At 35.8% G+C, this 10,382-nt stretch overlaps 1 pseudogene; it reads right to left on the bottom strand.

The window, feature by feature from the left end:
* Positions 1-5,858: 5,858 nt before the first annotated feature.
* LOC124942007 lies at positions 5,859-9,131 on the bottom strand (annotated as a pseudogene).
* Between the last annotated feature and the right edge of the window lie 1,251 nt (positions 9,132-10,382).

Consider the following 10,382-nt stretch of genomic DNA (forward strand, 5'->3'; position numbering starts at 1 on the left):
TGAGATTTTCATCAGGATAATGACCACAAAGTCAACAATCAAGGTCTGAAATTTTCTCAAATAAGAGTGAAAAAAATAAAAGATTAAGGGGATGCAAGTCCTCAATTTAATCAGGGAATTCGAGATGTTGAAGATGAAGGATTCAGAGACCATCAAGGAGTATTCTAACAGATTACTCACAATTGCCAATAAGGTAAGACTGTTTGACATTGAATTCCCTGATTATAGATTGGTTCAAAAGGTGTTGGTAATTGTTCCTGTTCAAAAGTGCAATCAAGACAAAGTGAAAAAAGGAAGAAAAACTGGAAAAGAAAGAAGAAAAGTGCAGGTTCAAATTCCCCAAATACAAGTAGAGTTTCTAAACCTGATTTTCCTCCTTATAAGTACGGTGAGAAAAAGGCAATGAACCTTTTAGATGCTGGAGAAGACCTTATGTGCAGTGTGAGTGAGAAGTGTCATGTGATGGGACATCACTAGAAGATTTGCAAAAGTATTCTACAACAGCTCTTTAGTGGCAACTTGTTTTTCAATAAATAGTTCAAGTAAAAACTGACTTGTGGACAGTGGCTGCACCAACCACATGACATTTGATCAAGGCCTCTTCAATGAACTGAACACATCATACAACTCCAAAGTCAAGATTAGAAATGTAGAGTATCTTGCAGTCAAAGGAAAAGGGATTGTGGTAGTAGGCAATTTCTCAAATACTAAGTTGATTAAAGAGGTGTTATTTGTGCCCGACATCAATAAAAATTTATTAAGTGTTGGTCAACTACTCATAAGAGGCTTAAAGGTGATTTTTGAGGGCAATGAGTGCCTAATCTAATATGCAGATAGGATTAATGTGTTCAAAGTCAGCATGAAGGAAAAAACTTTGAGATAGATCCACTAAAGGAAGAGCAAGCAGCCTATCTAGTTACAATGTCTTGATCTGAGATTTGGCATAAAAGGCTGGGCATTTTCCATCATAATGTAGTGCTAAATTTGCAGAAGAAAGAATTGGTAAAAGGGTTGCCTCAATTAGAAGCTAACTTGCCAGAATGCAAGACTTGTAAATTAGGGAAGAAAACAAGACTTTCTTTCAAGCAAGCACCCTACAGAGTCACAAAGAGGCTGAAAATGATCCACACAGATGAGAGTAAGTATTACATAGTATTCATTGATGACTATAGAAGGATGTGTTGGATCTATTTTCTTAAGTTCAAGTTTGAATTTGTTGGTGTGTTTTTGAGATTCAAACAGTGGACAAAAGCTTAAAGTGACTACAAGAATCAAGCATTGAGGTCTGATAATGGCAAGAAGTACATCTCAGAACAATTCAATCAGTTCTGTGAAGAAGTTGTGATTGAACATCAACTGACAGCCCCATACACTCATCAGCATAATGGAGTGAGTGAGAGGAAGAATCGGACCATCATGGAGATGGAAAAGTTTATGCTTCATGAGAAAGACTTGCCAAAGGAGTACTGCGCAGGGCTGCAAACACTACAGTCTTTCTACTCAACAGGCTACCAACTAAGGTTGTGGAAATAAGGACATCTTTTGAGACATGGTATGGTTACCATCCTTTTGTGAAAAAACTTAAGGTATTTGGGTGTTTGTGTTTTTCTTATGTGCCACAGATCAAGAGAGATAAGCTAGACAAAAAGGCTGAAATTGGAATCTATGTGGAGTACAACACAGTTTCAAAGGCTTATCAAAATTTTCAGCCTCAAACCAGGAAGATTCTGATAAGTCGAGATGCGCATTTCATGGAGAATGACAAGTAGAATTTGGCAGAAGTAGAACCAACTACATATTCTCAGCTGAATGAAGAAGAGTTGGTGGATGATGAACCAGTGAGGGGCACAAGATTGCTATTCCGTATCTATCAGAGTTGCAATGTCGCAGTTCTTGAGTCTGGAGATTATTGGGAAGCTGAAGAGAATCCAAAATGGAAAGTTGCAATGAAAGAGGAGATTACTATGATCGAGAAGAATCATACTTGGAGGCTTGTAAAGAGGCTAAGAGATAGAAATGTGATAGGAGTGAAGTGGGTATTCAGAACCAAGCTGAATGTAAATGGCTCCATTAACAAGCACAAAGCAGGGTTTGTTGTTAAATGGTATGCTCAAATCTTTGGTGTTGATTTTTATAAGACATTTGCTCTTGTATCTAGATTAGATACCATTAGATTACTACTTGCTTTGGCTGCTCGAAAGGTTGGAAAGTGTACCAGCTAGATGTTAAATTTGTATTTCTGAATGGAGTCCTTGAAGAGGAGATTTATGTTGAGTAACCTGACGGATTTGTTGTGAAAGGGCATGAAGATGAATTCTACTTGCTCGAGAAAGTCTTGTATGAACTGAAACAGGCTCCAAGGCCTGGTACAGTAGAATTGATAAACATTTGATGGAGTTAGGCTTCAGAAAAAACCTAAGTGAAGCAACTCTTTATGTCAAAGGTGATGAAATCAGTTTTGTTTTCATCTCTTTATATGTTGATGACCTGTTAGTTACATGAAGAAATGTTAAGTTTGTTGAAGAGTTTAAAAGGGATATGCAAAGTTCTTTTGAGATGACAGATTTATAAGAGACGGCCTATTTCTTTGGGATGGAAATCACGCAGAAAATTGATGAGATCTTAATTTACCAGAAGAAGTATGCCAAGGAGATCTTAAAAAAGTTCAAAATGGAGGATGCAAAAGTATGGTTATTCCTATGTATCAGAAGAAGAAGCTTTCTCCTGAGCAAGCGTGAAGCTGATAAAGTTAATGAAGCTCTCTATAGAAGGTTGGTTAGGTCTCATGTACCTGATATATTGCATGTTATAAGTCATTTGTCAAGATTTACTAACTGTGCAACTGAAACTTATCTTAGAGCAACTAAGAGAGTCCTTAGATATGTTAGGGGAACACCAAACTTTGGCAATAATTTCAATACAGGTTTGAAGTATTCTTTCTCAGGGTATTTCAGACAGTGATTGGGCTGGATATGTTGATGATATGATACGTACTCCGGGATATTGTTTTAGTCTTGGTTCATGAGTGTTCTCATGGTACTGTAAGAAGCAGGAGATAATTGTTGCTATTGCTTCTGTAAATCAAGCTTTATGGCTGAGGAAAGTGTTAATTGATCTGAGTTTGGGACAAGAAGATTGTATAGAGGTGTTTGTTGACAACCAAGCTACAATTTATATCATGAACAATCATGTGTTTCAAGAAAAGACCAAACATTTCAATATCAAGTTGTTCTTTCTTAGGGAAGTGTAAAAAGAAGGGTTTGTTAAGCTGAAGTTTACTTGAAGCTTTGTTTTTAGCATTTCAGTTTTAGTTTGTGGTATTTAAATGATTTCAGCTTAAAGGTTTTTCCTTTCTTAACTTGAAATAACCAACAAACATAAACAAAAAAATAAATAAATATCTTAATATTCTCAACTTGTATAGAATAAGAATAAGATATATGCAAAAAATTAAGGCAATCTTCAAAATATCTTTTGTTGCTCAATAATGAAGAAAAACTAAATAAACTTCAATGCAATCCAAATTTGCAAGACCTTGTCAACAATCATTTCTTTGCTATACATCACTCTTATGAAATAAACACTTTTCATATTTCTCATCTAATACACCGTGAGAACAGTCTGAAATAAATTTGCAAATTAGTTTCTATAGATTTGGTTGTTTCTAAAAATAATGTGTTTTATATATTAGAAACTATTGGAAGAAATATATGTCTAAGTTGGGCTTGATAAATGTGTTCAAAACAGCTACCCCAAATAGGAAAGATAGATAACATGACTTTATAATATTTAAACCAATAAACACTAATTGAGAAATTCATCTTTCAAATTAAGAAATCCAGCTTTCAAATTAAGAAATCCAGCTTTTGCACCTCTTAAAAACATGAAACAATGTTCATGTGACACATTTGTGAGACTTTTTCCCTAGTTGCTTGAGATCAAATTTAAGAAGCCTACAATTGCTTGTTTCTTATTCCACAAACAAACTAGATCAAAATTCCCATCAGAACTGAAGTGAAACATTTATATTCACTTTTCTGAAAAGAGAAATTCAACATAAATTATATATTACCAACTAAGCTTATTGTTATTCTTGTATTTCATTTAATTAGAAATGAAACACTGGAAGGGGCTCCTATTACTTCTCCCAAAATCAAAGCTATATTTATGCCAAATACATAGAAAATACCTTGCATGTGTTTTTTTTCCGAAAGAGTAGAGGCAAAATTTGAACTCTTCAACACTATAGGTTTTGTGTGGAATTATTAAGAAAATGTTGAATAAAAAGATAAAATATTTAAACCAACCATAAGAAGACCAATTTTTGCAACTGAAAGAGGTGTTCAACTAGCTTAAAGCCTCAAACTTCAAACATAAATCTCAATCACATCTAGGGCAAGAATCGTAGATAAGGGAATCATAAAAGCTCCATAACAAGATCAACTTAAGGCCTTAAGCTTCAAACATAAATCTCAATCACATCTAGGGGAAAGAATGATAGATAAGGGAATCATAAAAGCTCCATAACAAGATCAACTTCTTTCCTGTCACATTTAAGAATTCAAAACATGTACAAAAATGAGAAACTCTAATCTCTTAACTACTATTGTTTAACTAATTCGATTTGCATGAAAACTCAATCTTATTCCGTTAAGAACTCTCCAATCAACAAGGTAGAAAATTTATATTTACTAAGAAGAAAGCAGGAATTGACTAACCGGGTATCAACACTGTAGTCCGAGATTATGATGGTTGAAGTTTCGATAGTTCCTCTGTCGTATCTACGATGGTTGTCGTTTCAATGGTTCCTCGCCGTCCCTATTAATGGTTCTTCTTTGACTCTGTTCAAGAAATCTCAATGTAGTAGTTCTGTATTTTGGAAGAAGTAATTTAACCTAATCAAGGGTTTTTTATAGTTAATATTATGATAGGTGGAGCGTTGGATGTGGGGCCCACTTCGACGCTCCACATATACCAACAACCTTATAAACCTTTTTAACCACTAAAAATCACCCAAAACAAAGCAAGTTTTAAAATTTAGACGAGTCATTTCAACATATCACAAATGAAGTGGATTCAAGGGTTTACTCAATGAGATTTGGATGAATTAAAATAAACAAGTCTTGAAACTTATCATGTGGCAATTCATAGAAATTGAAAATTTAATTCAAAATGGAAAAGTCGAATTAATATATAGGCAAATTCAAAGATACAAAATGTGACATCTTCGACATTTAACATTTATTTTCCTAGAATATTGCCTTCGTAATCAATGAAATTAGTGTCATTATTGCAGCAGGTATGATTCTACGTTCTTAGGAATGCACAATAATATGAGTAAGTATAATTGCCCAATTATCTGATAGGAAAAGATAGTAACAAATAGATTGTAAAAGAAACAATTAAGTTGTTATTCATTCTTTGGTTCTAAAAGAGCCAACTAAAAATTATTTGATTAATGATTCAAAAAGAACAAAGGAGGAAATAATCAATTAAATGTAACAATTCTGCTTATTAATTTGTAAGCATACATTTACCCATGAATGCATAATATACATATTAGTAATAGAGAGTGAATTTGAGTAAAGATTGGCTTAGGTTTGCAGTTTTATAACTCATGCTAGATCTAAGATAGGTTTTATCTGTTATTAACATGAACAAATAATTTGGGGCATTAGAAGACATTGTATATAAATTTATATATGACCTTTTTTTGGATTTATGCACAAAGTAATAACATACAATCAAAATTATATGTATACATAAGAATCCCACCCCAATTTCACCTCATGCCAAATAAGTCTATTATCTATAACTAACATCATGAGGATAAATTGGAAGATAAAAGCAAATGATAACTATAAACTCCTTTTTGCACACTTACAAGTATTCATTAGCTCCACCAATGAGGAAAGAGGTTGAGGCACCGGAACATTCATTGACCTGTATAAATTTCTAAAGCTTTTACCAAAGAATTTGGTTGAAGCAACACTCATAGCTATTCCATCTTTATCTGGTGAAATTTCATCTATCTCTACTTCCACCAGGTTTCTACATCGCATTTCATCAACAACCAACCATATATCCATTGATTCATCTTTGTTTCTAATTCTAGGTCTGTTCTCTTCAGATAAGGTAACTTTTTGTTCAACTTGGGAAGAAACACCAATGAGGGATACCCTTGCCTCGTGCATATGAGAAACATTTTCAATTCCAATTCTTGCTCTTCCAAATAATGTGATAGGTGAACTTTTGCTTTGGGGAGACAATTTAATCTGTAACTTCTGAGTAAGTTTTCTTCTTACTGTTTTTTCTGCCTTTACTTTACTAGAATCATCTAGACAGATGTATGGCTCGAATTTTCAATGGATGCGGCTGAATTTGAAGGAACCTCAACATTTATGTCTTGAACCTTCCATATATGACTATTATGTGCTAATTTCAAGTCAAAACAACGTCTTTTGACATAATCTAACTCCATAGCTCTACAGTTAGAAGTTGTTGATACAACCCACTGTGGTGCAAGAAGTTGCAAATCCCACTCCAGCTCTACTCTTGAGGAATGCATAGAATAACATACATATCAACTGTCAAATTGATCTTTTAGTTGTCCATTTGACCTTTGTTTTCTTTGTCTTTCAAATTCTGAAAGCTTGTCATCACACACATACCATTGAGCTGATGGACGGATTATTAAAGGTTCAGGCTGGAAATTATATTTAGCCTCTGCAAACTTTGCTTTTTCCCTTTCAGGCAAATTGGGAAAAGCATTAAACATTTAAAATCTGGATGTTGATTCCATAGTTATTATTTGAGGGGTTGTAAGCATCAGAGCGCTGAAACTTTCCAGAGAGTTTGCCTCATGAATCAATATTTTTGAGCCAAATGTTTTACAAACTTACACAAGTAACTCATCTTGACCTAGAAGGTCACATGTTAGATACACCATCTTAGCATCAGGATGATTCCATATGCATCTAATAACCTATTGCAAGCCAATAAACTAATGAAGTCAGTTAGTCAGTCAACTCATCAAGATACAATTTTCATAAAGATAAATTCATAGTAAAATTGGACCTGCTAAATAATAAAGGAGGAATACACACTAGTTAGAGGCCAGCAAAAAAGTAATTATGATTAGGGTATCAGGGCTAGCTTTCTCGCACCTTGACTATTCCTGGAGGATACTGGCAGAACAACTCCCCACCATTACCTCCTACTTTAATTTGGTATTTTCAATGAGAATCGAACACGAGACTTTTTGGATAGAAAATCTCTTAGTGACACTCAACTAATTGGGGTGAGTAGAGGCCAAAAAAATGAAAATGATAATATATCAAAAGCTTCAAACCAACATAATCTTAGGAGTAAAGGCCAAAGAGCAACTATCTAGGATAACTTAAGTAGTAAGGGTCTTGAATTTAAGAGGTTGAAGCATCTTGATTTAAGAGGTAGTTGGATCTCCAAGTTTTGGGAATGCTCCAAATTCTACTATTTTGCACTGAACAAGGCTGGTGGTTCTGTATGGAGTGCTCAAAGAGATTCGATGTCCTTCAGAAGATGACATTCTTGTTATTCAAAAAGTGCTTCTAAATGGAATACACGTTTTCTCTACTTAGCTTTATGCATAGATATTATGAACTAATCCATTTTCAGATATAATTGGGAGACTTTACCCAAGAAATGGATAAAGAAATATGAAACCATATCCTAATTTTTTACATTTGGCATAGAAGGAATTTCAGGATGATGACAGGAAAAAGACATGGTGGTGGGATTATTTGTTAGCCCATACCTGTTGAATAGCTGAGTGTTTGCTGGGCATCTTCATTGAAGACCTTCCGAATGTGCAATCCAGGAAAACATAATCAAGTCGACACTAGGGCTCTTTGTCTTTGCTACCTATATATTTCGGTGTGAGTCTACAATCTCCGGTGTGGAGGATGTTACCAAAACTTACGTCAAACAAGAACATAACTGCTCCTAAAGTTCATGAGTTGCAAAGTGCGAAAAAGGATCATCTATCAATAAAGACTAACTAATATAAACTATGAAGTACTAATTTGACTAATTTAAGATTCAGCAATGAAATGTTCCATCAAGAAACAATAGAAGAAAATACCAGGAGAATGATTTGCATCAAAAGCAGTGACACGGAAAGCTCCATCCGAGTCATCAATGATCAGTGTTTGACCGACCTCTATAGGGGCAAACAAAGAGTCATCAAGCTGCCATAAGAAGCGAATTTGAGTCCAACGAACAGAGAGATTGAAGCAAAAGAGAGAAACTCGTGGAGAATATTGAAGCACAACCGCACAAGGGCCTTGGTGAGGCGGGTTGATAAATCGGAAATGAGGAATGGGTTGCGATTCCTTGAGAATGGTCTTTGTGTGCGTGAGTGAGGAAACGATGCCTCTTCTTCTTTGAAACAATCGGAAATGAGGAACGGAAGTCCTCTCGACAATTCTATCGGCATGATCGATCAATAGATCAAACAGAGAGAAAGAATGGAGATTTCTTCCAGTGAAATGGAGGGAAAAATCTCAATAGCCAGGAATCTTGCAAATGAGATATTCGGCTAGTAAATAGACATTTTCCATATTCCGAATCTGTAGCTTTTTATTATTAAATAGGCTAAAAAAAGAGAAAGAAATATCAATGAGAAGCATAAAATAGTAAAATTTCATTCGTTTAACTCCATTTTACATCACCATGCTTAGAAGGGGAAATTTGATGGAATAACCCTCATAAGAGGGGAATTTCCACTTTTAACAGGTGATTAATAAGTTTATCATTTTTGACCTTTTGCCACAGTTTTACCCTTTATTAAAAAAAAAAAAAAAATTTGATTTTCATTCTCCCCCGTCTTCCTTTCCCCAGTTCTCCTTTCACTCCCTCTCTCTCGTTTCCAACTTCCCGAAGACGACTGATCAACCCCGAAGACGACGACGACGCCGAAGAGCCCCCGAAACATCGACGACGTCCTCTCCCTCGAACCCTCCCTCGAACCCCGACGAGCTCCGACGACAAACAAGAGCCCCCGACGAGAATCTCAACTCCAGAACGTCGAAGGTGAGTTTATCTTCCCCGTTTCTATCCGTTTCTATCATAGTTCTCCGTTTTATATCCATGCATGCTATAATGGAGGAATGGTTTAGGGTATTGTTTAGGTTTAGGTATGTGTTTAGGTTTAGGTAGTGTTTATTGTTTAGGTTTATTGTTTAGGTTTAGTTTTGGGTTTAAAATGTTTCTGTCGAAGGCTGTTGCAGGGTTTTGGGTTTATTGTCGATGGCGACGATGCATTTTCGCAGGCGACAGTGCATCTGTCGCAGACGATAGTGCATCTGTCGCAGACGACAGTGCATCTGTCGCAGACGACAGTGCATCTGTCGCAGACGACAGATGCATCTGTCGCAGGCAGAATATACTATTCGCCTGCGACAGATGCATCTGTCGTCTGCGACAGATGCACTGTCGTCTGCGACAGATGCACTGTCGCCTACGAAAAATGTCATATTTCCTTTAAATTAGTGGTATTTACTTTCATTATTCTGACTTATTGATTTTTTGCAGATGGCACCAACCAAATGCAAAAACAAAACTGTAATTGAGAACTTTCCTGGACGTGATGACAAGATAAATCTGGTTCTTTTCCATGCTGGTCGAGAATTGTTTAACAGAATGTTGAGGCCTCAGAATTGGCTACATGATCAGGTAAGTTTTTGTTGTTGAAACTGTTTTTTGGGTATTGTATTAACAGCAGGTTAAAGAGAAATGCATCTGTCGCAGCAGGAAGTGCATCTGTCGCAGGCGACAGTGCATCTGTCGCAGGCGGGAAATGCATCTGGCGCATGCGACAGATGCATCGTCGTCTGCGACAGATGCACTGTCGCCTGCGACAGATGCATTTCCTGATATTTCTCTTCATGTTCTGTGCTTAATTCATTCGATGCTCTGTGCTTACTTCATTTTCTCGAATCTGTCGCAGGAGATAGATGCAGCATGTTACATTCTTAAAAAAAGAGTTGCCAATTTTCCCAAGACTTATCAACCGATGGATTTCTCAATATGTGACTGTAATGTCTCTACGAGGTTGTCGTTACGTTATTCAAAGTTCTCCAAAAATCCACAAACATACACATTCGACGATGACTTGATGGAATATTTCAGGGGTGATGAAGAAAAATTGATGACTTCTTGGATGATTGTAGATAAGATATATTTCCCTATGAATCTTAATATGAAGCATTGGGTCCTTTGTGAGGTGCAACTACAAGATTGGTGCATCAATGTTTATGACTGCGAACAAGGATTTATCAAAAAGAATCACTATGACAAGTTCATGAAACCACTATGTGAAATGATTCCATATCTCTTTCTAT

Source organism: Impatiens glandulifera, chromosome 1 (assembly GCF_907164915.1).
Source record: "Impatiens glandulifera chromosome 1, dImpGla2.1, whole genome shotgun sequence".
NCBI lineage: Eukaryota > Viridiplantae > Streptophyta > Magnoliopsida > Ericales > Balsaminaceae > Impatiens > Impatiens glandulifera.